At 43.3% G+C, this 25,252-nt stretch overlaps 2 long non-coding RNA genes across 2 annotated transcripts; one reads left to right on the top strand and one right to left on the bottom strand.

The window, feature by feature from the left end:
- The first annotated feature begins 3,059 nt into the window (after positions 1 to 3,059).
- Positions 3,060 to 4,761, top strand: LOC115555894 (uncharacterized). Its single transcript, XR_003978911.1, has 6 exons — positions 3,060 to 3,195; positions 3,430 to 3,496; positions 3,661 to 3,703; positions 3,758 to 3,838; positions 4,440 to 4,522; positions 4,638 to 4,761. It is a non-coding gene; the product is annotated as an uncharacterized LOC115555894 (long non-coding RNA).
- Positions 4,242 to 4,987, bottom strand: LOC115555895 (uncharacterized). Its single transcript, XR_003978912.1, has 4 exons — positions 4,947 to 4,987; positions 4,615 to 4,842; positions 4,461 to 4,532; positions 4,242 to 4,334 (listed from the first exon to the last, which is right to left on the bottom strand). It is a non-coding gene; the product is annotated as an uncharacterized LOC115555895 (long non-coding RNA).
- Positions 4,988 to 25,252: the final 20,265 nt, after the last annotated feature.

The following is a 25,252-nucleotide window of genomic DNA, read 5'->3' as shown; positions in this document are numbered from 1 at the left end:
TTCATATGAAGTTATGTCACATAATCGAACTTGCTTACGGAACAATAATCTGTGACATACACAACAAACATGTTCTGGTCCATGTTTGACCTCTTCTTGGAAGAGCTCAATTACAAAGTCAATATTGTGTTTTAAGAGGGTTAGATTAAGTCTCTTTTGACCGTTTCTTTCAATTAAAGAGGGCTTATAAGCCGGATCTTCTCTGTATTTGATTACAGTTCTTTGTTTCACCTGGTTACGATGGGCAGGATTGTTTGCATATTTGTCGATACTGCTGATTTTTACTTGTTCTTTGAATAGTTCATTATTAGCATATTTTTCGATACTGCTGTTTTTTTTTTGTTCTTTGTACGGTTCATTATTAGCATATTTTTCAAAACTGCTGTTTTTTACTTGTTCTTTGAAAGGTTCATTATTGGCATATTTTTCGATACTGCTATTTTTCCGATTTGCCTGATACTGTTCATCACAATTATATCTTTGTTGTGTTTTCTGCTTTTTAAGTTGTCTATATTCTGTGTCCTCAGCATACGTTTTCTTTTGTCTTAGAAGTCTTAATTTATCAGTACATTTTTTACTTGGTGAAACAAGGTCTGCATTGGACATTTTGTGCGACATTTCACAGAAGCTAGTTAAACTAAAGCATGTAAGAGAGGTTTTTTCTTTGACACATGCAATTGGTTCATAATGGCATTCATTGCAGTGATTCAGATATATAGCTTTTCGTGAAATCGGCTCAATGTTCGCCGTGAACGTAATCCATTTCTGTTGACTGTATGTGTAAATATCAACACAGAGCAAATCAGCAGAAGCTTGTATTTCCAACTCTGTTGCCCAAGATCCAACATATTTCATTTTTGAGTCCCGGAGATATTGCTCCACAGAAGCAAATTGCCGTCTTAGACAAGTAATGTAATGAAGTGGATTATTTGAGATGTGATTCACTACAGCCTTTCGAAAGGCCTTGTGATGTGACTCGTAACCACTCAATACGGACGAAAGAGAACGAAAGAAACAATTACCGTCACCTACAATGGATGTTGTTCTGCATGGTTCAGGCTGTCCCATATCGAAGGTTTGTACAACAACATTTTGATCTAAACTTGGTACGATATTCAGTTTGTTGCAGATGCTGTTTTTTTCCCTTAATGTCAATCCAGTAAATATTATAGTGGGGCTATCTGTTACAGAAATTAAACAGAGATCTGATGCACCCTCTGTGTGAATTGGAGGATCACTGTCAATGTTTACAGTTGTTTCACATGTAGAAGTGTTTGCTACAGGCTGCACAGCTTCAAGGGAAAAAGACGCGTTTACTGCAAGGGAATTTCTATCTGTTACCGAAAGGACACAGAGATCAGAGTCACTGTCAGTGTCCAAAGTACCGTCATGTGCCGAAGTGCTGGCTTCAGGCTGTGCAGTTAAAGCGGTAAATGGTGAGTTTACCTCAACAGCTTTCACACCAGTGACTTCAAACACATTGTTTGGGATATCAAAAGCGTGTGGATGATTTTGATATAAGGAATTGACAAGGTTCTCAATATGGGCATATAACTCATACACAGTAGCATAGTGCGCTACTATGCTGGTTCCATCCGGTGCAACGGAACCCCAAGTACTACGAGAATGAGGATCGAAAACTGCAAAAGCAGTTTCGACCTTGAAAACGGCACAGACACTTCCTTGGATGTTGAGCAAGCATGTGTCTGTCTGCAGCAGTGTCTTCTGAATAGCCTCTTCTAAAGGCATGGCAATGTTTTGCAAAGAAGCGTCATAATCATCCTTTTGATCAAGACTTCCAGTGAGTGTATCAAAATATTCCAAACTAAATAATTTATTGTTTAATTTGCAGTGTCTGGGTAACTCGGATATGAAAATATGCCCACTGGTTTTGGCTGCACTGATTTCCTTATTTTCTAGCATAGATGTGTACAAGCCATTACCTTGTTTTAGAATATGATGAATGTTCTTTTTTTTCCATTTGAGGACGCTATGGGTGGTGTGGGTCATAATCGCCGCTATTCCATTTGTAGCACACTGCTTACCTGCATTTTCCCCGAATATGTGGCTGCTCTGGTCAAACGATCCTTGAAGACACCCAGGGTTGTCATAAGTCACATGACTTGATGTAGCAGCTCTGGCAGATGCAAAATCACAGGGTGCCTAAAAACACAACAGTAGTTCGATCAAAAAGGAGTGTAACCAATAGTTTATATCGAAATTAACAAGGAATTCATAAAAAGGCTAGGAATCAATCAGCTGTAGTTCATGGCTGTGTATAATGGGAAAACGGAATTGTACATGATATTAACATTACTTTAACTAATTTCCAAGATCTAATAAATGGCAGGAAAACTCACAAGGAACAGGGAATAACATGTTAAAAATAAGTACCTTCTGATTGCCAAGTGTTACATGAGGATCTTCAAGCTGGCCATTGTCCTCAGGCGGGCTCTGCTGAAATGACAATTCCGTGTTTTTAAAAGCATGTTGGTTCCCAGTAAGTAATTTGAAAATGTACATAGTATAGGCAAATTAGTCAGAACTGCACATTTACACCATATCAATGTTTTAAAAGAATAAACACATCAAAACAAAATGGGTCTCTTAAGCTGCGGCTTTTCCCGTTGGTATACAATTATTCCACTAGTAATTACATACCTGCTGACTGCTCGCAGTGACCTCAGGTGCTGGTTCAAACGGCTCATTGTCCTCAATGTGTGTCATCTGCAATCACAAACATTACGAATGTTAAAAAAATTGAGGTTTACCCCTACATGCAAACTCATAAGCCATAGAAAAGGGGACATTTGGTGTATTGTGGTGAACAGAATTAAGGACAAAGAAAACTTTTCTTTCAGTTCAGTTTAAATAATTAAAATGAGCACAACAAGTTCATCAGCCAACCTTCTTGACATTTCCAATTCATAGTGTGTAGATATTACCAAGAACATGTTAAAAACAGTTCAACTATGTTGATTGTAATTATGAAGTAAAAATGTAAAAGTTTCTTTGCAAATCATTTTTTATATTGTTGTCATTACCTTGGTTGAACATCCCAAGAAGCTGGTCTCATTGGCTGTTGGTTTATCAGCCTGGGCCATCACAACTTTTGGCCCCCAAGGTGTTGGCTCCTCTTGTTTTCTCTGTCCAGAGACAACCCGAGCAGTTGGCTGGTTCACCTTCTACAATGAGGTAAGGGAGCAAAATTATCATGAGATACAATTGTATGAAAATTGAAAAGTGGGCAGTTCAAAGAACTTACTGCTAATGTAGTTTATTTAAAACAGTAACAAACATAGTGTTGTACACGCCTGTATTTTGTGGCGCTACATACAAATTTAATTAACAACAAAACCCAAATATTAAATTATTACAAGATGCTCTCTTTTTCCCCCATTCCCTTACCTCACAAAACTCTGTTTGAAGAAACGGCCACTCATCAACACACAGAGTCTTGTCATCCCCCTCCGGTTGAGCAAACTGCAAAGACATAGTAAGAATTATATGTACATTACAATTGAGAAATGGAAACCCAAAATTACACTCTTAAAGGGAACTTAGAGAAAATATCAAAAGAATAGAGAACCGCACTCTATTCACTGAATGTGTTTAATCATTACATGTTGTATGCAAATTACCTTGCTCGAATGCACAAAGACGCTGCCCTCCAGAGTGGCTGGCACAGCAGCTTCTGGAACAGGTCGAGGAGGAGGTACGCCCTCCAGAGTAGCTGGTACAGCAGCTTCTGGAACAGGTCGAGGAGGAGGTACGCCCTCCAGAGTAGCTGGTACAGCAGCTTCTGGAACAGGTCGAGGGGGAGGTACCAGCTTCGAAGGTTTGGCAATCCTTGCTGGAGTTTGAAGTGCCTGGAAATAATTGTAAATCATCAGAAAATAGTTGTTCCTGTGTTTCAACCAAAAAACAAGTACACATTTCACTGAGAAATTACCAACCTCAAGGCGGGCCTTCTTTCCTTTGGAGACCACAGCCGTGGTTCCATGTGCCACCTTCCGTTTCTATCATAATGGAAGAGAACGGAAATGATAACAGTTAATGAAATATAACACTTTTATTATCAATGCAACTATCTGTACCATACAATGTAAAGCTTGTCATATAGGATTACAGGCGCTATTAATATGTATGCACTCACTAACAGTTAATATTAAAATCACACAAATTACCTTTGAGCGATTCCCCATGGTAGCATACATGGGGACGTCAAGGTTAGATGGAACAATGCGATCCATTGCAGCCAACTTGTCAGTGCTAAACCGGATAGGGTTTAGCACGACAAAGCACTCCCTCAGGACCAGAGGAGGCACACAAACCTAGAAATAAAAAACAGAAATGAGCCATTGACCATTTGCCTTATAGGAATAGCATTTAAATGAAACAACAAATGTACGCATCATTACGGTTTAATTTCCTATCAGCTATCATACCAATGTACAAACCTCATGAGGAAGGATCCGCACGGAAGACTGATCCCAGTCCTCAGGCGCATCCCAGGACTCAGGTTGGCTGCGCTATAAACACATAGGGAGAATTAGTATTCAATAAATGTGGCCTAACTAAAACTAAAGCTCTTCTAAATTGTATAACTTTTACCTTTCCGCGACGTCCGACGACAGTTTCCTTGAAGGGGTCAAGGGTACGTGGACGTGAAACCTCTCCCTTCACAACCACGGTGGTAGCAAAGGGTCTCACAGTCGGGGGTGACTTGGGAGGAGACACAGGCGGAGGTGTAACAGGCAGAGGTGACTGTAGCTGCCGAAAGGAGAAGTGCCACAGAAGCTTCGCGAGAAGCGGCATCCCCAGATCGTCACTCAGGTGGATCTATTATAATGAGAAGCACGGGTTATTATTTAAATAAACTGCTTTTGCCGTATAAAAATGACATTACATGAATTTCTCACGTGCCAAGTTATAACACGACTTACCCCATCACGACTCCACAAGGCACGTGAGTCCAGCGGAAAGCAGTCAGCTGTGACGCAGTACTTTACACCTGCAGAAGAAAACAAATATTAAACCACACACTATATACATATTTTACACGTGGTACCAAGAGGTGGTGTTGATACACTAAAAGCTTTCCTACAAAGATATTCTATACTGACATTATCTCTTAATCATTTTTACATACCGTTCTTTACTGCAACGCGACGAAACTCCTCTCGAAGGAATTGTTGCGGTGCCAATTCACTCGCCAGCCGGGGAGGGAAATCGAGCACAAACACCTGATCCGCACAAAAGTTTTGGATTACACACTATACAATTCTGTTAAAAGTCTGCCTTGAAAATACACTTTATTTTGTAACACAAAAACTACCTCAGGCCATCGACTGCGGGCAGCTCTCAGAAGTCCATCGAAGGCAACTCCAGCCGCTTCGATGCCGGGCGTCGCCGTGAGGTTGTTGCTTGGAGCCAGCAAGCAAACGATGTCGGGGGTTCTGGGGATGTCTGCGTTCAGCAACTCAGTGCGGAGCTCAGCGGCAGACGCCCCAGGCGTAGACAGGAACCCAAACGAAAGGCAACCGTCTGGCATCCTCACGTAACGGTCAACCAACGCACGCAGATGCGAGTCGCCCACAAACAGCACAAACTATAAATAAGGACAAATAAAAAGTTGTCATTCCACTCCAAACATATTCCACACCTAAATTATATATTATTTTCTGAAAGGTCTTTGACAAGTTTACCTGCTTAACTGGAGACTCAGGAGGGAGATCCAATCGATGGAACTTCCCAGTGAGGGCAGAGACAGGCCAAGGCTTGACACGGTGACGTGCTCCAGTGCCAAGCACTAATAAAGAGACAAATTCAACGCAAAACTAAAATTAAAAACTTATCTCGAGCTGTTGATCTAAAAGTCAAACATCACAAATTCATCCAATAGAATTCTGAGGAATATAAATGAGTTGAAAACATGCATCATTGTATCTTTACGACTACATACCAGGCACGAAGCCTCTGGCCGGAGTCGTCGCCATGGGAAGAATCCTCTTCCACTTCATCTTGGCTAGAGACGAAGCGCGCGAGGCACGAGGCATCTAATGATTTCACAATAAGAAAAATAGAATGTTTCAAAATAGGTACAAGATTCACATCAAGAAAGGCTGCATGTTGAAAACCCCACCCTGTACAGAGATGTATTTATGTAATTATAACCATGTGTCTTCATACGAAATGAACATTAAACAGAACAGATAGGTGCAATAAATACACACATGCACAAGGTGTTCATGTGAAATCAATATATGGGCTCAAGCACAGCATTTAAAACACATTGCATATGATGGACAGAGTTAGAGTTTAGACTGTTGGGCGGATGTGTGCGTGTAAAAAGGAAATGTGACACGACATTTCAGCATTTAAAAACACATTGCATTTGCAGTGTGGCAGATACAATCCAAATTTTCCTAATCACAGCCAACTTATAAAGCTTTCATCCAAGGACAAATTTAAAGCCAAATATTTGCATAGAATGACATAGGCAGTACAGAAACCATTTTCCCAAAAAAATCTATTAATTGACAACTAAAATGCTAATTCAGTCAAAACCCAACCAGTAAGTATTGCTTAGACAATCTGAAAATAAGTATACAGACACACACACGACACAGCCCCAGACACACACACACACACACACATACACACACACACACGACACAGCCCCACACACACACACACACAGCCCCAGACAGACACACGCGACACAGCCCCCCACACATACCTAGACACACACACACACCTAGACACACAGACACAGACAGACAGACTCAGACACACACCTAGACACACACACCTAGACAGACAGACACAGACACCTAGACAGACACAGACAGACAGACACACACACACACACACCTAGACAGACACACACACCTAGACAGACAGACAGACACACACACCTAGACAGACAGACAGACAGACAGACACACACACACCTAGACAGACAGACAGACACACACACCTAGACAGACAGACAGACACACACACCTAGACAGACAGACAGACACACACCTAGACAGACACACACACACACCTAGACAGACACACACACACAGCCACACACACACACCTAGACAGACACACACACACACCCTAACCATTTTTCCAAAAAATCTATTGATGGACAACTAAAATGCAAATACAGTCAAAACCCAGCATTAGCAATATAACCAGCACCTCACCTTGAGTTGAACGGCGGACGATCTTTCAACACATGACCAACAGCACAGCATTTAAAACACATTGCATATGGTGGAGTTTAGACTGTTGGGCGGATGTGTGCGTGTAAAAAGTGAATGTAACACGACATTTCAGCATTTAAAAACACATTGCACAGATACAATCCAAAACAAATTTAAAGCCAAATATTTGCATAGACGTGATCCCCTGTAGTATCGCGACATGCTAATTTAGCCGCTACCAAAACAACTACAACGAGGCAGAACTAAGAAACCAAACCGTTTGTAAATCCGTCAAGATTTCAGCGAGATAAGAGTATTAGCGTTCCTACAACGAGGCAGAACTAAGAAACCAAACCGTTTGTAAATCTGTCAAGATTTCAGCGAGATAAGAGTATTAGCGTTCCAGAAAGCTACCAGAAAAACTACAACGAGGCAGAACTAAGAAACCAAACCGTTTGTAAATCCGTCAAGATTTCAGCGAGATAAGAGTATTAGCGTTCCAGAAAGCTACCAAAACAACTACAACGAGGCAGAACTAAGAAACCAAACCGTTTGTAAATCCGTCAAGATTTCAGCGAGATAAGAGTATTAGCGTTCCAGAAAGCTTTTCTGTGGTAAGATGGCTGGCGGCCTAGGCCGCCGTAGTCCACAAAGCGCCCCACACCAACTATTACAGGGGGCTTTAATATTTTCTCGTAAATCCTTTGCTTGCAATTACTGCATCAAAAGCAAACCTAATACTTCATCAAAAGCAAACCTAATACTTTAAACATAATTATCCATTTCATAAGGATATATCTATGGTCGTGGGTCCCATGCGCGACGTACAAGATGCATACAAAATGGCGGACAAGCATAATTATCCATTTCATCAGGACTTACCTTGACAACGAACTTCTTTGGTTGAACCGCAAAGTTGAAAGACAGAACGTACTCAAATGAATCCGCTCACAATATTAATCCGTGGAAGGGAGAGGAAAAGGGTCTATCTGAACAAAGATGTCTCAAGAAGAGAAAATCCGGTCAGAGTGAGCCGTGCGCCGTTGCTGACGCGCTAGTCATTCCATGAGTGTAACTCGCGAAGCACCATGGGAGTACACCACGCCCACACCTGAACAAAATGGCGTTTTATCAACACGGGTTTAATATTTTGTCCCAGTCCCGGGGACGCATCTCATTTTCCCCATGAAAAACGATACATTGTGAACATTAAACAACTCGTGTTTAATCACAGTAACTGGCCAAAGAAACCTTCTTGTGAGCAGACCGGACAAGCGCTGTTTCAACCCTCTGCGCATCTACTCGGCGCAGACGTGATCCCCTGTAGTATCGCGACATGCTAATCTAGCCGCTCCCAAAACAACTACAACGAGGCAGAACTAAGAAACCAAACCGTTTCCTTTGCCAAATAACTCCCGCCCACATTAATAATTCTTGGCCATATTTTCTATATAGACTCGGGTTTGCCCCTTGATGGTTTCCCTTGAGTTTGAAGTACATTCCTTTGGCCAATTAGAAGATATACAATTTCCTCGTTTATTGCGCCCCCTAATGGCGAAATTTTCCGAAATTTTTATCGAACGACATTAAGGTTAGCACCAACATGTGTGTAAAATTTGGACTCGTTCCGATGTCTAATTTTGGATTTCTTTGGATTTTTGATTTTCCACGTCTAATTTAGCTCATAAACCAATATTCCAAATGCTACAGTTTCGTTGTCAAAGGTCGGATCAAAAAAGTGTTTCATGCATTCTTTGCGTGTGCGTCTGAAGATGTCGTGTGCAAAGTTTGGTGTCGATTGGTCAAGAAATGTGGGAGGAGTAGCGAAAAAACAGTTTTGCGGTTTTCGCGATTTTGCGCAAAAAAATTCTAGACGCAAATGGGCGTGGCCTATGCCAAAAGATGCAGCAGACTCCAGTGAATATGTGCGTACAAGTTTTTGACTGTGGGAGGTTCGGTGTGGGAGTTATAGCCCCAAACGCGTCTTTCCTTGGTATAGCGCCACCTAGTGGCCGGCGTGTCTGGATTTTGTCGTCTGAATAGTCTTCACGGACCTGGATCTAGTCATGCAATTGGCATGTCGGCAACATTTACGGTCTGGGCTGTGGTACCACTTTCTTGGTAGGAAGTATAAGAACTAGAACTGCAAGCAGTTATGCAGGGGTCCAAGAAGTGTGCATTTCGCCGGCACAACGCGACAAGAAATGTGCGTTTCGCCGGCACAACGCGAAGCATGTGTTCAAAACGCTACCCTGAACCTGTGGATACAAAGGATTTGACTGTGGTAGGAGTAGCGAGAAGTCAGTGTAGCGTTTTGGCGGCGAAATTTTGTAGAAGATATACAATTTCCTCGTTTATTGCGCCCCCTAATGGCGAAATTTTCCGAATTTTTTTTCGAACGACATTAAGGTAAGCACCAACATGTGTGTAAAATGTGGACTCGATCCGATGTCTAATTTTGGATTTCTTTGGATTTTTGATATTCCACGTCTAATTTAGCTAATAAACCAATATTCAAAACGCTACCGTTTCGTTATCGAAGGACGGATCAAAAAAGTGTTCTCATGCATTCTTTGCGTGTGCGTGTGAAGATGTCGTGTGCAAAGTTTGGTGTCGATTGGTCAAGAAATGTGGGAGGAGTAGGGAAAAAACAGTTTTGCGGTTTTCGCGATTTTGCGAAAAAAAAATTTAGACGCAAATGGGCGTGGCCTATGCCAAAAGATGCAGCAGACTCCAGTGAATATGTGTGTACAAGGTTTTGAATGTGGGAGGTTCGGTGTGGGAGTTATAGCCCCAAACGCGTCTTTCCTTGGTATAGCGCCACCTAGTGGCCGGCGTGTCTGGATTTTGTTATCTGAGTAGCGGTGCCGGACCTGGATCTAGTCATGCAATTGGCGTGTCGGCACCATTTACGGTTTGGGCTGTGGGCCCACTTTTAGCGCGGGAAGTATAATAACTAGAACTGCAAGCAGTTATGCAGGGGTCCAAGAAGTGTGCATTTCGCCGGCACAACGCGACAAGAAATGTGCGTTTCGCCGGCACAACGCGAAGCATGTGTTCAAAACGCTACCCTGAACCTGTGGATACAAAGGATTTGACTGTGGTAGGGGTAGCGAGAAGTCAGTGTAGCGTTTTCGCGGCAAAATTTTGTAGAAGATATACAATTTCCTCGTTTATGGCGCCCCCTAATGGCGAAATTTTCCGAATTTTTTATCGTACGACATTAAGGTTAGCACCAACATGTGTGTAAAACTTGGAGTCGATCCGATGTGTAATTTTGAATTTTTGGGGATTTTGGATTTTCCACGTCTAATTTAGCTAATAAACCAATATTCAAAACGCTACCGTTTCGTCGTCGAAGGTCGGATCAAAAAAGTAATGCAGGAATTCTTTTCGTGTAGGTCTGAAGATGTCGTTTGCAAAGTTTTGTGTCAATTGGTCGAGAAATGTGGGAGGAGTAGCGAAAAAACAGTTTTGCGGTTTTCGCGATTTAGCGAAAAATATTCCTAGACGCAAATGGGCGTGGCCTATGCCAAAAGATGCAGCAGACTCCAGTGAATCTGTGCGTACAAGTTTTTGAATGTGGGAGATTCGGTGTGGGAGTTATAGCCCCAAACGCGTCTGTCCTTAGTATAGCGCCACCTAGTGGCCGGCGTGTCTGGATTTGGTTATCTGAGTAGCGGTGCCGGACCTGGATCTAGTCATGCAATTGCCTTGTCGGCACCATTTACGGTTTGGGCTGTGGTACCACTTCTAAGGCGTATAGTATAATAATAATAATCCTTACAAAAACAATAGGGATCCAACCTGTTGGCTTGGACCCCTAACTAGAACTGCAAGCAGTTATGCAGGGGTCCAAGAAGTGTGCATTTCGCCGGCACAACGCGACAAGAAATGTGCGTTTCGCCGGCACAACGCGAAGCATGTGTTCAAAACGCTACCCTGAACCTGTGGATACAAAGGATTTGACTGCGGTAGGAGTAGCGAGAAGTCAGTGTAGCGTTTTCGCGGGTACATTTTGTAGAAGATATACAATTTCCTTGTTTATGGCGCCCCCTAATGGCGAAATTTTCCGAATTTTTTATCGTACGACATTAAGGTTAGCACCAACATGTGTGTAAAACTTGGAGTCGATCCGATGTGTAATTTTGAATTTTTGGGGATTTTGGATTTTCCACGTCTAATTTAGCTAATAAACCAATATTCAAAACGCTACCGTTACGTCGTCGAAGGTCGGATCAAAAAAGTAATGCAGGAATTCTTTTCGTGTAGGTCTGAAGATGTCGTGTGCAAAGTTTTGTGTCAATTGGTCGAGAAATGTGGGAGGAGTAGCGAAAAAACAGTTTTGCGGTTTTCGCGATTTAGCGAAAAATATTCCTAGACGCAAATGGGCGTGGCCTATGCCAAAAGATGCAGCAGACTCCAGTGAATCTGTGCGTACAAGTTTTTGAATGTGGGAGATTCGGTGTGGGAGTTATAGCCCCAAACGCGTCTGTCCTTGGTATAGCGCCACCTAGTGGCCGGCGTGTCTGGATTTGGTTATCTGAGTAGCGGTGCCCGACCTGGATCTAGTGATGCAATTGCCGTGTCGGCACCATTTACGGTTTGGGCTGTGGTACCACTTCTAAGGCGTATAGTATAATAATAATAATCCTTACAAAAACAATAGGGATCCAACCTGTTGGCTTGGACCCCTAATAATAATAAAAATCCTTACAAAAACAATAGGGATCCAACCTGTTGGCTTGGACCCCTAACTAGAACTGCAAGCAGTTATGCAGGGGTCCAAGAAGTGTGCATTTCGCCGGCACAACGCGACAAGAAATGTGCATTTCACCGGCACAACGCGAAGCAAGTATTGAAAACGCTACCGTGAACAACATGTGGATATAAAGGTTTTGACTGTGGGAGCTTCGGTGTGGGAGTTATAGCCTAAAACGCGTTTTCAGAACATTGGCCAAATAGGAGATAGACAATGTCGTCGTTTTTTGGCGCCGCCCTGTGGCGACATTTTCCAAAGACAATTTTCCTTTGCCAAATAACTCCCGCCCACATTAATAATTCTTGGCCATATTTTCTATATAGTCTCGGGTTTGCCCCTTGATGGTTCCCTTATAGTCTGAAGAACATTCCTTGGGCCAATTAGAAGATATACAATTTCCTCGTTTATAGCGCCCCCTAATTGCGAAAAATTCCGTTATTTTTATTGAACGCCATTAAGGGTAACACCGACATGTGTCTAAAATGTGGGCTTGATCCGATGTCTAATTTTGGTATTTTTTGAATTTTTGCGTTTCGACGTAAAACGTAGCTAATAAACCAATGTTCAAAACGCTACCGTTTCGTCGTCGAAAGTCGGATCAAAAAACTGTCTGAGGGTTTCTTTGCGTGTGCGTCTGAAGATGCCGTGTGCAAAGTTTGGTGTTGATTGGTCGAGAAATGTGGGAGGAGTAGCGAAAAAACAGTTTTGCGGTTTTCGCGATTTTGCGAAAAAAAATTCTAGACGCAAATGGGCGTGGCCTATGCCAAAAGATGCAGCAGACTCCAGTGAATCTGTGTGTACAAGGTTTTGAATGTGGGAGGTTCGGTGTGGGAGTTATAGCCCCAAATGCGTATTCCTTGGTATAGCGCCACCTAGGGGCCGGCGGGTCTGGATTTGGTCGTCTGCATTGTCCGAAGAGATCTGGATCTAGTCATGCAATTGGCGTGTCGGCACCATTTACGGTTTGGGCTGTGGTACCACTTCTAGTGAGGTAAGTATAACAACTAGAACTGCAAGCAGTTATGCAGGGGTCCAAGAAGTGTGCATTCGCCGGCACAACGCGACAAGAAATGTGCGTTTCGCCGGCACAACGCGAAGCATGTGTTCAAAACGCTACCCTGAACCTGTGGATACAAAGGATTTGACTGTGGTATGAGTAGCGAGAAGTCAGTGTAGTGTTTTCGCGGCGAAATTTTGTAGAAGATATACAATTTCCTCGTTTATGGCGCCCCCTAATGGCGAATTTTTCCGAATTTTTTATCGAACGACGATAAAGTTAACACCAACATGTGTGTAAAATTTGGACTCGATCCGATGTCTAATTTTGGATTTCTTTGTATTTTTGATATTCCACGTCTAATTTAGCTAATAAACCAATATTCAAAACGCTACCGTTTTGTCGTCAAAGGTCGCATCAAAAAAGTGTCTCATGCATTCTTTGCGTGTGCGTCTGACGATGTCGTGTGCAAAGTTTGGTGTTGATTGGTCAAGAAATGTGGAAGGAGTAGGGAAAAAACAGTTTTGCGGTTTTCGCGATTTTGCGAAAAAAAATTATAGACGCAAATGGGCGTGGCCTAAAATTTTGTAGAAGATATACAATTTCCTCGTTTATGGCGCCCCCTAATGGCGAATTTTTCCGAATTTTTTATCGAACGACGATAAAGTTAACACCAACATGTGTGTAAAATTTGGACTCGATCCGATGTCTAATTTTGGATTTCTTTGGATTTTTGATATTCCACGTCTAATTTAGCTAATAAACCAATATTCAAAACGCTACCGTTTTGTCGTCAAAGGTCGCATCAAAAAAGTGTCTCATGCATTCTTTGCGTGTGCGTCTGACGATGTCGTGTGCAAAGTTTGGTGTTGATTGGTCAAGAAATGTGGAAGGAGTAGGGAAAAAACAGTTTTGCGGTTTTCGCGATTTTGCGAAAAAAAATTATAGACGCAAATGGGCGTGGCCTATGCCAAAAGATGCAGCAGACTCCAGTGAATCTGTGTGTATAAGGTTTTGTATGTGGGAGGTTCGGTGTGGGAGTTATAGCCCCAAACGCGTTTTCCTTGGTATAGCGCCACCTAGTGGCCGGCATGTCTGGATTTGGTCGTCTGCCGTCATCTCACGTACCTGGATCTAGTCATGCAATTGGCGTGTGTGCACCATTTACGGTTTGGGCTGTGGTCCCACTTCTACGGGGGAATAATAACAAACACTACAAAAACAATAGGGATCCAACCCGTTGGCTTGGACCCCTAATAATCCTTACAAAAACAATAGGGATCCAACCTGTTGGCTTGGACCCCTAATAAAAAATCCTTACAAAAACAATAGGGATCCAACCTGTTGGCTTGGACCCCTAATAAAAAATCCTTACAAAAACAATAGGGATCCAACCTGTTGGCTTGGACCCCTAATAAAAATAATAAAAATCCTTACAAAAACAATAGGGATCCAACCTGTTGGCTTGGACCCCTAACTAGAACTGCAAGCAGTTATGCAGGGTTCCAAGAAGTGTGCATTTCGCCGGCACAACGCGACAAGAAATGTGCGTTTCGCCGGCACAACGCGAAGCATGTGTTCAAAACGCTACCCTGAACCTGTGGATACAAAGGATTTGACTGTGGTAGGAGTAGCGAGAAGTCAGTGTAGCGTTTTCGCGGCTAAATTTTGTAGAAGATATACAATTTCCTCGTTTATGGCGCCCCCTAATGGCAAAATTTTCCGAATTTTTTATCGTACGACATTAAGGTTAGCACCAACATGTATGTAGAATTTGGACTCGTTCCGATGTCTAATTTTGGATTTCTTTGGATTTTTGATTTTCCACGTCTAATTTAGCTCATGAACCAATATTCAAAACGCTACCGTTTCGTCGTCAAAGGTCGCATCAAAAAAGTGTTTCATGCATTCTTTGCGTGTGCGTCTGAAGATGTCGTGTGCAAAGTTTGGTGTCGATTGGTCAAGAAATGTGGGAGGAGTAGCGAAAAAACTGTTTTGCGGTTTTCGCGATTTTGCTAAAAAAAATTATGGACGCAAATGGGCGGGGCCTAGGCCAAAAGATGCAGCAGACTCCAGTGCATCTGTGTGTACAAGTTTTTGACTGTGGGAGGTTCGGTGTGGGAGTTAAAGCCCCAAACGCGTATTCCTTGGTATAGCGCCACCTAGTGGCCGGCGTGTCTGGATTTGGTCGTCTGCTTAGAACTCAGGGACCTGGATCTAGTCATGCAATTGGCGTGTCGGCACCATTTACGGTTTGGGCTGTGGACCCACTTCTAGGGGGGAATAATAATAAACACTACAAAAACAATAGGGATCCAACCTGTTGGCTTGGACCCCTAACTAGAACTGCAAGCAGTTATGAAGGGGTCCAAGAAGTGTGCATTTCGCCGGCACAACGCGACAAGAAATGTGCGTTTCGCCGGCACAACGCGAAGCATGTGTTCAAAACGCTACCCTGAACCTGTGGATACAAAGGATTTGACTGTGGTAGGAGTAGCGAGAAGTCAGTGTAGCGTTTTCGCGGCGAAATTTTGCAGACGATATACAATTTCCTCGTTTATTGCGCCCCCTAATGGCAAATTTTTCCGAATTTTTTATCGAACGACGTTAAGGTTAACACCAACATGTGTGTAAAATTTGGACTCGATCCGATGTCTAATTTTGGATTTCTTTGGATTTTTGATATTCCACGTCTAATTTAGCTAATAAACCAATATTAAAAACGCTACCGTTTCGTCGTCGAAGGTCGGATCCAAAAAGTGTTTTCATGCATTCTTTGCGTGTGTGTCTGAAGATGTCGTGTGCAAAGTTTGGTGTCGATTGGTCAAGAAATGTGGGAGGAGTAGCGAAAAAACAGTTTTGCGGTTTTCGCGATTTTGCGAAAAATATTCCTAGACGCAAATGGGCGTGGCCTAGGCCAAAAGATGCAGCAGACTCCAGTGAATATGTGTGTACAAGGTTTTGAATGTGGGAGGTTCGGTGTGGGAGTTATAGCCCCAAACGCGTCTTTCCTTGGTATAGCGCCACCTAGTGGCCGGCGTGTCTGGATTTTGTTATCTGAGTAGCGGTGCCGGACCTGGATCAAGTCATGCAATTGGCGTGTCGGCACCATTTACGGTTTGGGCTGTGGTACCACATTTAGCGCAGGAATAATAACTAGAACTGCAAGCAGTTATGCAGGGGTCCAAGAAGTGTGCATTTCGCCGGCACAACGAGAAGCATGTGTTCAAAAGAAATGGGCACGGCGTGTGCCAAAAGATGCAGCTGACTCCAGTGAATCTTTGGATATAAAGGTTTTGACTGTGGGAGGTTCGGTGTGGGAGTTATAGCCCAAAACGCGTTTTCAGAACATTCCATTGGCAAATTAGGACACACAATGTCGTAGTTTTTTGGCGCCGCCTTGTGGCGAAATTTTCCGAAGACAATTTTCCTTTTCCAAATAACTCCCGCCCACATTAATAATTCTTGGCCATATTTTCTATATAGACTCGGGTTTGCCCCTTGATGGTTTCCCTTGAGTTTGAAGAACATTCCTTTGGCCAATTAGAAGATATACAATTTCCTCGTTTATTGCGCCCCCTAATGGCGAAATTTTCCGAGATTTTTATCGAACGACATTAAGGTTAGCACCAACATGTGTGTAAAATTTGGACTCGATCCGATGTCTCATTTTGGATTTCTTTGGATTTTTGCTATTCCACGTCTAATTTAGCTAATAAACCAATATTCAAAACACTACCGTTTCGTCGTCGAAGGTCGGATCAAAAAAGTCTTTCGTGCATTCTTTGCGTGTGTGTCTGAAGATGTCGTGTGCAAAGTTTGGTGTCGATTGGTCAAGAAATGTGGGAGGAGTAGGGAAAAAACAGTTTTGCGGTTTTCGCGATTTTGCGAAAAAAAATTATGGACGCAAATGGGCGTGGCCTATGCCAAAAGATGCAGCAGACTCCAGTGAATATGTGCTTACAAGTTTTTGACTGTGGGAGGTTCGGTGTGGGAGTTATAGCCCCAAACGCGTCTTTCCTTGGTATAGCGCCACCTAGTGGCCGGCGTGTCTGGATTTTGTCGTCTGCATAGTCTTCACGTACCTAGATCTAGTCATGTAATTGGCGTGTGTGCACCATTTACGGTTTGGGCTGTAGTAGCACTTTCTTGGTAGGAAGTATAATAATAATAATAACTAGAACTGCAAGCAGTTATGCAGGGGTCCAAGAAGTGTGCATTTCGCCGGCACAACGCGACAAGAAATGTGCGTTTTGCCGGCACAACGTGAAGCATGTGTTCGAAACGCTACCCTGAACCTGTGGATACAAAGGATTTGACTGTGGTAGGAGTAGCAAGAAGTCAGGGTAGCGTTTTCGCGGCGAAATTTTGTAGAAGATATACAATTTCCTCGTTTATTGCGCCCCCTAATGGCGAATTTTTCCGAAATTTTTATCGAACGACATTAAGATTAACACCAACATGTGTGTAAAATTTGGACTCGATCCGATGTCTAATTTTGGATTTCTTTGGATTTTTGATATTCCACGTCTAATTTAGCTAATAAACCAATATTCAAAACGCTACCGTTTCGTTGTCAAAGGTCGCATCAAAAAATTGTTTCCTGCATTCTTTGCGCGTGCGTCTGAAGATGTCGTGTGCAAAGTTTGGTGTTGATTGGTCAAGAAATGTGGGAGGAGTAGGGAAAAAGCATTTTTGCGGTATTCGCGATTTTGCGAAAAAAAATTATTGACGCAAATGGGCGTGGCCTATGCCAAAAGATGCAGCAGGCTCCAGTGAATCTGTGCGTACAAGTTTTTGAATGTGGGAGATTCGGTGTGGGAGTTATTGCCCCAAACGCGTCTGTCCTTGGTATAGCGCCACCTAGTGGCCGGCGCGTCTGGATTTGGTTATCTGAGTAGCGGTGCCGGACCTGGATCTAGTCATGCAATTGGCGCGTGTGCACCATTTACGGTTTGGGCTGTAGTCCCACAAGTACGGGGGGAAGAATAATAATAATAATAATAATAATAATAGGAAAAATCCTTACAAAAACAATAGGGATCCAACCTGTTGGCTTGGACCCCTAACTAGAACTGCAAGCAGTTATGCAGGGGTCCAAGAAGTGTGCATTTTGCCGGCACAACGCGACAAGAAATGTGCGTTTCGCCGGCACAACGCGAAGCAAGTATTCAAAACGCTACCGTGAACAACATGTGGATACAAAGGTTTTGACTGTGGGAGCTTCGGTGTGGGAGTTATAGCCCAAAACGCGTTTTCAGAACATTCCATTGGCCAAATAGGAGATAGACAATGTCGTTGTTTTTTGGCGCCGCCCTGTGGCGAAATTTTTAATTTTCCAAAGACAATTTTCCTTTGCCAAATAACTCCCGCCCACATTAATAATTCTTGGCCATATTTTCTATATAGATTCGGGTTTGCCCCTTGATGGTTTCCCTTGAGTTTGAAGTACATTCCTTTGGCCAATTAGAAGATATACAATTTCCTCGTTTATTGCGCCCCCTAATGGCGAAATATTCCGAATTCTTTATTGAACGCCATTAAGGGTAGCACCGACATGTGTCTAAAATTTGGACTTGATCCGATGTCTAATTTTGGTATTTTCTGAATTTTTGCGTATCGACGAAAAACGTAGCTAATAAACAAATATTCAAAACGCTACAGTTTCGTAGTCGAAGGTCGGATCAAAAAGTGTTTGAGTTTTTCTTTTCGTGTTCGTCTGACGATGTCGTGTGCAAAGTTTGGTGTCGATTGGTCAAGAAATGTGGGAGGAGTAGGGAAAAAACAGTTTTGCGGTTTTCGCGATTTTGCGAAAAAAAATTATAGACGCAAATGGGCGTGGCCTATGTCAAAAGATGCAGCAGACTCCAGTGAATATGTGGGTACAAGTTTTTGACTGTGGAAGGTTCGGTGTGGGAGTTATAGCCCCAAACGCGTATTCCTTGGTATAGCGCCACCTAGTGGCCGGCATGTCTGGATTTTGTCGTCTGCATAGTCCGAAGAGACCTGGATCTAGTCATGCAATTGGCGTGTCGGCACCATTTACGGTTTGGGCTGTGGGCACACTTTTAGGGAGGTAAGTATAAAAACTAGAACTGCAAGCAGTTATGCAGGGGTCCAAGAAGTGTGCATTTCGCCGGCACAACGCGACAAGAAATGTGCGTTTCGCCGGCACAACGCGGAGCATGTGTTCAAAACGCTACCCTGAACCTGTGGATACAAAGGATTTGACTGTGGTAGGAGTAGCGAGAAGTCAGTGTAGCGTTTTCGCGGCGAAATTTTGTAGACGATATACAATTTCCTCGTTCATTGCGCCCCATAATGGCGAATTTTTCCGAATTTTTTCTCGATCGTCGTTAAGGTTAACACCAACATGTGTGTAAAATTTGGACTCGATCCGATGTCTAATTTTGGATTTCTTTGGATTTTTGATATTCCACGTCTAATTTAGCTAATAAACCAATATTCAAAACGCTACCGTTTCGTTATCAAAGGTCGGATCAAAAAAGTGTTTTTCATGCATTCTTTGCGTGTGCGTCTGAAGATGTCGTGGGCAAAGTTTGGTGTCGATTGGTCAAGAAATGTGGGAGGAGTAGGGAAAAAATAGTTTTGCGGTTTTCGCGATTTTGCGAAAAAAAATTGTAGACGCAAATGGGCGTGGCCTATGCCAAAAGATGCAGCAGACTCCAGTGAATATGTGTGTACAAGGTTTTGACTGTGGGAGGTTCGGTGTGGGAGTTATAGCCCCAAACGCGTTTTCCCTTGGTATAGCGCCACCTAGTGGCCGGCGTGTCTGGATTTTGTCGTCTGCGTAGTCCGAAGAGATCTGGATCTAGTCATGCAATTGGCGTGTCGTCACCATTTACGGTTTGGGCTGTGGGCACACTTTTAGGCAGGTAAGAATAATAATAAGAAAAATCCTTACAAAAACAATAGGGATCCAACCTGTTGGCTTGGACCCCTAACTAGAACTGCAAGCAGTTATGCAGGGGTCCAAGAAGTGTGCATTTCGCCGGCACAACGCGACAAGAAATGTGCGTTTCGCCGGCACAACGCGAAGCATGTGTTCAAAACGCTACCCTGAACCTGTGGATACAAAGGATTTGACTGTGGTAGGAGTAGTGTAGCGTTTTCGCGGCGAAATTTTGTAGACGATATACAATTTCCTCGTTTAATGCGCCCCCTAATGGCGAAATTTTCCGAAATTTTTATCGAACGACGTTAAGGTTAACACCAACATGTGTGTAAAATTTGGACTCGATCCGATGTCTAATTTTGGATTTCTTTGGATTTTTGATATTCCACGTCTAATTTAGCTAATAAACCAATATTCAAAACGCTACCGTTTCGTTGTCAAAGGTCGCATCAAAAAAGTGTTCGAGTTTTATTTTTTGTGTGCGTCTGACGATGTCGTGTGCAAAGTTTGGTGTTGATCGGGCGAGAAATGTGGGAGGAGTAGCGAAAAAACATTTTTGCGGTTTTCGCGATTTTGCGAAAAAAAATTCCAGACGCAAATGGGCGTGGCCTATGCCAAAAGATGCAGCAGACTCCAGTGCATCTGTGTGTACAAGTTTTTGGACTGTGGGAGGTTCGGTGTGGGAGCTATAGCCCCAAACGCGTTTCCCCTTGGTATAGCGCCACCTAGGGACCGGCATGTCTGGATTTGGTTATCTGAGTAGCGGTGCCGGACTTGGATCTAGTCATGTAATTGGCGCGTGTGCACCATTTACGGTTTGGGCTGTGGACTCACTTTCAAGGCGGGAAGAATAACTAGAACTGCAAGCAGTTATGCAGGGGTCCAAGAAGTGTGCATTTCGCCGGCACAACGCGACAAGAAATGTGCGTTTCGCCGGCACAACGCGAAGCATGTGTTCAAAACGCTACCCTGAACCTGTGGATACAAAGGATTTGACTGTGGTAGGAGTAGCGAGAAGTCAGTGTAGCGTTTTCGCGGCGAAATTTTGCAGACGATATACAATTTCCTCGTTTATTGCGCCCCCTAATGGCGAATTTTTCCGAATTTTTTATCGAACGACGTTAAGGTTAACACCAACATGTGTGTAAAATTTGGACTCGATCCGATGTCTAATTTTGGATTTCTTTGGATTTTTGATATTCCACGTCTAATTTAGCTAATAAACCAATATTCAAAACGCTACCGTTTCGTCGTCGAAGGTCGGATCCAAAAAGTGTTTCATGCATTCTTTGCGTGTGTGTCTGAAGATGTCGTGTGCAAAGTTTGGTGTCGATTGGTCAAGAAATGTGGGAGGAGTAACGAAAAAACTGCTTTGCGGTTTTCGCGATTTAGCGAAAAATATTCCTAGACGCAAATGGGCGTGGCCTAGGCCAAAAGATGCAGCAGACTCCAGTGCATCTGTGTGTACAAGTTTTTGGACTCTGGGAGGTTCGGTGTGGGAGTTATAGCCGCAAACGCGTATTCCTTGGTATAGCGCCACCTAGTGGCCGGCGTGTCTGGATTTTGTTATCTGAGTAGCGGTGCCGATTCTGGATCTAGTCATGCAATTGGCGCGTGTGCACCATTTACGGTTTGGGCTGTGGTTCCACTTTCACCGCGGGAAGTATAATAACTAGAACTGCAAGCAGTTATGCAGGGGTCCAAGAAGTGTGCATTTCGCCGGCACAACGCGACAAGAAATGTGCGTTTTGCCGGCACAACGTGAAGCATGTGTTCGAAACGCTACCCTGAACCTGTGGATACAAAGGATTTGACTGTGGTAGGAGTAGCAAGAAGTCAGGGTAGCGTTTTCGCGGCGAAATTTTGTAGAAGATATACAATTTCCTCGTTTATTGCGCCCCCTAATGGCGAATTTTTCCGAAATTTTTATCGAACGACATTAAGATTAACACCAACATGTGTGTAAAATTTGGACTCGATCCGATGTCTAATTTTGGATTTCTTTGGATTTTTGATATTCCACGTCTAATTTAGCTAATAAACCAATATTCAAAACGCTACCGTTTCGTTGTCAAAGGTCGCATCAAAAAATTGTTTCCTGCATTCTTTGCGCGTGCGTCTGAAGATGTCGTGTGCAAAGTTTGGTGTTGATTGGTCAAGAAATGTGGGAGGAGTAGGGAAAAAGCATTTTTGCGGTATTCGCGATTTTGCGAAAAAAAATTATTGACGCAAATGGGCGTGGCCTATGCCAAAAGATGCAGCAGGCTCCAGTGAATCTGTGCGTACAAGTTTTTGAATGTGGGAGATTCGGTGTGGGAGTTATTGCCCCAAACGCGTCTGTCCTTGGTATAGCGCCACCTAGTGGCCGGCGCGTCTGGATTTGGTTATCTGAGTAGCGGTGCCGGACCTGGATCTAGTCATGCAATTGGCGCGTGTGCACCATTTACGGTTTGGGCTGTAGTCCCACAAGTACGGGGGGAAGAATAATAATAATAATAATAATAATAATAGGAAAAATCCTTACAAAAACAATAGGGATCCAACCTGTTGGCTTGGACCCCTAAAAATCCTTACAAAAACAATAGGGATCCAACCTGTTGGCTTGGACCCCCAAGAAGTGTGCATTTCGCCGGCACAACGCGACAAGAAATGTGTGTTTCGCCGGCACAACACGAAGCAAGTATTCAAAACGCTACCGTGAACAACATGTGGATATAAAGGTTTTGACTGTGGGAGCTTCGGTGTGGGAGTTATAGCCTAAAACGCGTTTTCAGAACATTGGCCAAATAGGAGATAGACAATGTCGTCGTTTTTTGGCGCCGCCCTGTGGCGCCATTTTCCAAAGACAATTTTCCTTTGCCAAATAACTCCCGCCCATATTAATAATTCTTGGCCATATTTTCTATATAGACTCGGGTTTGCCCCTTGATGGTTTCCCTTGAGTTTGAAGAACATTCCTTTGGCCAATTAGAAGATATACAATTTCCTCGTTTATTGCGCCCCCTAATGGCGAAATTTTCCGAAATTTCTATCGAACGACATTAAGGTTAGCACCAACATGTGTGTAAAATGTGGACTCGATCCGATGTCTAATTTTGGATTTCTTTGGATTTTTGATATTCCACGTCTAATTTAGCTAATAAACCAATATTCAAAACGCTACCGTTTCGTCGTCGAAGGACGGATCAAAAAAGTGTTTCATGCATTCTTTGCGTGTGCGTCTGACGATGTTGTGTGCAAAGTTTGGTGTTGATCGGGCGAGAAATGTGGGAGGAGTAGCGAAAAAACAGTTTTACGGTTTTCGCGATTTTGCGAAAAAAAATTCTAGGCGCAAATGGGCGTGGCCTATGCCAAAAGATGCAGCAGACTCCAGTGAATATGTTGGAACAAGTTTTTGACTGTGGTAGGTTCGGTGTGGGAGTTATAGCCCCAAACGCGTTTTCCCTTGTTATAGCGCCACCTAGTGACCGGCGTGTCTGGATTTTGTCCTCTGCGTAGTCCGAAGAGATCTGGATCTAGTCATGCAATTCGCATGTCGGCACCATTTACGGTTTGGGCTGTGGTCACACTTTGAGGGAGGTAAGAATAATAATAGGAATAATCCTTACAAAAACAATAGGGATCCAACCTGTTGGCTTGGACCCCTAAAAAGAAAAATCCTTACAAAAACAATAGGGATCCAACCTGTTGGCTTGGACCCCTAATAATAATCCTTACAAAAACAATAGGGATCCAACCTGTTGGCTTGGACCCCTAATAAAAATCCTTACAAAAACAATAGGGATCCAACCTGTTGGCTTGGACCCCTAATAATAATCCTTACAAAAACAATAGGGATCCAACCTGTTGGCTTGGACCCCTAACTAGAACTGCAAGCAGTTATGCAGGGGTCCAAGAAGTGTGCATTTCGCCGGCACAACGCGACAAGAAATGTGCGTTTCGCCGGCACAACGCGAAGCATGTGTTCAAAACGCTACCCTGAACCTGTGGATACAAAGGATTTGACTGTGGTAGGAGTAGCGAGAAGTCAGTGTAGCGTTTTCGCGGCGAAATTTTGTAGAAGATATACAATTTCCTCGTTTATTGCGCCCCCTAATGTCGAAATTTTCCGAATTTTTTATCGAACGACATTAAGGTTAACACCAACATGCGTGTAAAACTTGGACTCGATCCGATGTCTAATTTTGGATTTCTTTGGATTTTTGATATTCCACGTCTAATTTAGCTAATAAACCAATATTCAAAACGATACCGTTTCGACGTCAAAGGTCGCATCAAAAAAGTGTTCCGTGCATTCTTTGCGTGTGCGTCTGAAGATGTCGTGTGCAAAGTTTGGTGTCGATTGGTCAAGAAATGTGGGAGGAGTAGGGAAAAAACTGTTTTGCGGTTTTCGCGATTTTGCGAAAAAAAATTATAGACGCAAATGGGCGTGGCCTATGCCAAAAGATGCAGCAGACTCCAGTGAATATGTGGGTACAAGTTTTTGACTGTGGGAGGTTCGGTGTGGGAGTTATAGCCCCAAACGCGTATTCTTTGGTATAGCGCCACCTAGGGGCCGGCGTGTCTGGATTTTGTTATCTGAGTAGCGGTGCCGATTCTGGATCAAGTCATGCAATTGGCGCGTGTGCACCATTTACGGTTTGGGCTGTAGTATCACTTTCAAGGGGGGAAGAATAACTAGAACTGCAAGCAGTTATGCAGGGGTCCAAGAAGTGTGCATTTCGCCGGCACAACGCGACAAGAAATGTGCGTTTCGCCGGCACAACGCGAAGCATGTGTTGAAAACGCTACCCTGAACCTGTGGATACAAAGGATTTGACCATGGTAGGAGCAGCGAGAAGTCAGTGTAGCGTTTTCGCGGCGAAATTTTGTAGACGATATACAATTTCCTCGTTTATTGCGCCCCCTAATGGCGAATTTTTCTGATTTTTTTATCGAACGACGTTAAGGTTAACACCAACATGTGTGTAAAATTTGGACTCGATCCGATGTCTAATTTTGGATTTCTTTGGATTTTTGATATTCCACGTCTAATTTAGCTTATAAACCAATATTCAAAACGCTACCGTTTCGTCGTCAAAGGTCGCATCAAAAAAGTGTTTCATGCATTCTTTGCGTGTGCGTCTGAAAATTTCGTGTGCAAAGTTTGGTGTTGATTGGTCAAGAAATGTGGGAGGAGTAGCGAAAATACAGTTTCGCGGTTTTCGCGATTTAGCGAAAAATATTCCTAGACGCAAATGGGCGTGGCCTATGCCAAAAGATGCAGCAGACTCCAGTGAATATGTGTGTACAAGGTTTTGAATGTGGGAGGTTCGGTGTGGGAGTTATAGCCCCAAACGCGTCTTTCCTTGGTATAGCGCCACCTAGTGGCCGGC

This window comes from Gadus morhua, chromosome 12 (genome assembly GCF_902167405.1).
Source record: "Gadus morhua chromosome 12, gadMor3.0, whole genome shotgun sequence".
NCBI classification, from domain to species: Eukaryota; Metazoa; Chordata; class Actinopteri; order Gadiformes; family Gadidae; genus Gadus; species Gadus morhua.
Note: the sequence above shows the minus strand (reverse complement) of the source record. Positions and strands in the feature narration are given on the sequence as shown.